The sequence below is a fragment of the Clupea harengus genome, chromosome 17 (assembly GCF_900700415.2).
Source record: "Clupea harengus chromosome 17, Ch_v2.0.2, whole genome shotgun sequence".
Classification (NCBI taxonomy): domain Eukaryota; kingdom Metazoa; phylum Chordata; class Actinopteri; order Clupeiformes; family Clupeidae; genus Clupea; species Clupea harengus.
Window position 1 is genome coordinate 3,810,694 of NC_045168.1, and position 2,563 is coordinate 3,813,256.

Genomic DNA, 2,563 nt, shown 5'->3' on the forward strand with positions numbered 1-2,563 from the left:
CTTTGTTAAACATAAATTACAATGTGGTGGTAAATCATCATCATATAGTAATAAACGACGTAATTACCAATAGATAGATCAATATTGGGACTCAATCACTCCTCTACCTTTTCAGTTATAAGTAACAGATTGGTGTAAGCAATATTAACTGAGTGTCGTCTTTCTCCCTCTCTTTCACGCTTTCTCTTTCCCTCTTTTTCCTCTGCTTCTCTCCTCCTCCTGTCTCTTCCTCTCCCTTGCTCCCTCTCTGTCCCTCTCTCTTGTTAACGCAGCAGGGATCCACAGCTCATTACGATGCATTATTTTGTGGGCTTAGCAGGCTTTCGGATCGATAGCCGGTGCTGATAAAATTCTGACCTCTTTAATAGATTCACGGTGTCAGTCACGGAGATGTGGGTAAGTGGAGACAGCCCCCATCCCCCCAGCTACCCCCTCCCCCCCCTCACGGAGGAGACCGGAGCAGGGAGGGAGCACCCTGCAAATTAGGCCTCTACCATCTCACACACCATCTCTACATTTGCATTTCTGTACTACTGGGGAAGGTATATGAATGGCTATGTTTGAGAACATTTATCTTGAAAATTCTGCATATATTAAAAAAAACAACGACACAGGAATCGATTATGTGTGTGTATGATATATAATAATATTTAATAATTTAATAATTTAAAAATATATATATACACACACATATATGGAGGTGTGTGTGTGTGCATATTTGTATTAGTGTGTGTAGGGGTGGTTTCTTCAAACGAAAAATACACAATATAAATGACATAATTTATAGAACATGCCAGCTATTTACAAAGATTAAAAAAACAACAAAAAAAAGCGTACAGTTGGATGATTGCATGTCACAAAGGATAACTGCCTTAGAAAACATATACAGCCTAAAAATATGTCTGACACAAAAGGCATTTATCTTTTGATGAGATCCAATCATATCATAGTCTATAAATATTTGTTTAATAACACAGAATAATATTTCAATCAGTCTTTGTAGGGTTTGAAAAAAAAAGATCTGTAGCATGAGAGAGAGAGAGAGAGAGAGAGAGAGAGAGAGAGAGAGAGAGAGAGCGAGATGGAGAGCGGCAGAGAGCACACAAGAGAAAGAAAAAAAATCTACGTTTCCATTTTTTTTTTGGCTTTTCATGTCATCACAAATGCCATTTTTGCCAGGCACAAAGAAATGTGGCTGCCTGGAAGTGAACAATGTGCTCTCTAATTAAATGGAAACTCTTTAGGGAGATGGGGAAATGTAGTGTTAACAACCTTATGCCTATGCTAATCACTCTAAGTTATGCCCGCGACTAATTATAAACTTGTATTAAAAGCCAGGCCTGTTCCACCGGAGAGGCATGGGAGGCTGCGGAGGCCCCAGTTCAAGCCTGATGTCTTTATAGGATCGACTTCAACACACCAGGAAGCCTCCACAGGATTTAATCAGTTTGTTCAAATCACCAAGAACATAAACAACACGTATGCATCAATGGGCATATGTACGTCTGCATTTGTCAGTGTGTATGTGTGTGTGAGAGAGAGAGTGTGTGTGTGTCCTTCAAAGCAATAGATTTGACATGGATTAAATGTGCCTCTTTGACAAATTGAGACATATCTCTTTTAAGCTAATAAGCGTGATCTTTCAAGACATTCTTGATTAGACAGAGACACTACAAATCTTCGAGAAATCTGTCCCAAATATCATAACAATGTGAATTTTAAATAATCTCAAATAAAAGCCTTAATGTGTGGCATAGCATTGTCATCTTTCCACATCTGTTTAACCATTTACAACAGCTTTTAGGTAACGTATGACTGCATAAATATCTACTGCACTTATTGCAAGTGTTCCCCTAGCAGCCAATCAGTAGAAAGCCTGTGAAGTGATAGCCTACTGTACATCGCTGGGTAAATGCATCTGCTGTGCTTGACTGGGGCACTGGAGTGCCTGACAGTGGGCTGAATTGGGAGCATATTTTCAGGTCTTTCTCTCTGCCAGGACCCGGAATAGATTTCTCATTCCATTAGGGTTATCACGTCTTTGTAGACAGCCTTAATTAGATGTAAATTGTGTGAGCGAGGACCCTGAACAGAGCGGGAGGGGGGGGGGGGGGGGGGGGGATCGGTGGGGACAATTATAACACACACACGCCAAGGGTTCACCACAAGAGAGAGAGAGAAGTAGACAGAGAGAGAGAGAGAGAGAGAGGCTGCCGAGGGGTCAAGTGCCAGGCTGTCAGTAAACAACGCAAACACAAAGGATTTTGGCATGCTGTTTGGCACTGTGAGTGAATCTGCATAGCTCTGCGAAGCATAAACAAACAACCCTGATAGCAGTAATTGTCTTCAGTGTCGTTGTTATAATCGTTATCATTAGCAATAGCCATCACAATCACCATCACTGCTAAGAGTGGTTTTAAAAAAGCTATTTGAGTTCATGTAGCAGTGCTGCAACAGTAGCGAAAAGGGTAGGCTCTGTGTGTGTGTGTGTGTGTGTGTGTGTGTGTGTGTGTGTGTGTGTGTGTGTGTGAGTGTGGAGAGTTTTGACGATGCAACAGTTTTA